The sequence below is a fragment of the Gossypium arboreum genome, chromosome 5 (genome assembly GCF_025698485.1).
Source record: "Gossypium arboreum isolate Shixiya-1 chromosome 5, ASM2569848v2, whole genome shotgun sequence".
Lineage (NCBI taxonomy): Eukaryota > Viridiplantae > Streptophyta > Magnoliopsida > Malvales > Malvaceae > Gossypium > Gossypium arboreum.
The window spans coordinates 63,898,014-63,898,720 of NC_069074.1; positions in this window are offsets into that span (position 1 = coordinate 63,898,014).

Genomic DNA, 707 nt, shown 5'->3' on the forward strand with positions numbered 1-707 from the left:
TCTGTCTGTGTCCACTGATGATGTGTTAGTATCGGAATTAAAAGCAAAACCGTTATTGATGCAACAAATCTGTGAAGCTAAAAAAGTTGATGATAATTTAGTTGCAAAGCGAGAATTATGTGTTTCGAAAGAGGATTCAGAGTTTTTGATTGATAGCAATGATTGTTTGAGGTTCAGAAATCGATTATGTGTTTCGAGAAATTCAAAGCTTATTTCGATGATTTTGAGCGAGGCTCATAGCAGCCGAATGTCAGTTCACCCGGGTAGTACGAAAATGTACAACGATCTGAAACGTCTGTATTGGTGGCATGGTATGAAGCGAGACATTTCTGACTTTGTTTCTAAGTGTTTGATATGTCAACAAGTGAAAGCAGAACATCAAGTGCCTTCGGGATTACTTCAGCCGATCATGATACCCGAGTGGAAGTGGGATCGAGTCATGATGGATTTTGTATCTGGGTTGCCATTGTCTCAGAACAAGAAAGATGTGATATGGGTTATTGTTGATAGATTGACGAAGTCGGCTCATTTTATTCCCGTACGTACTGATTATTCACTTGATAAGCTAGTTGAACTGTATGTTTTTCAAATTGTAAGGTTACACGGGGTACCTACTTCTATTGTGTCGGATAGAGATCCGAGATTTACATCACGGTTTTAGAAGAAATTGCAAGAAGCATTGGGTACTAAGTTGTATTTTAGCACCG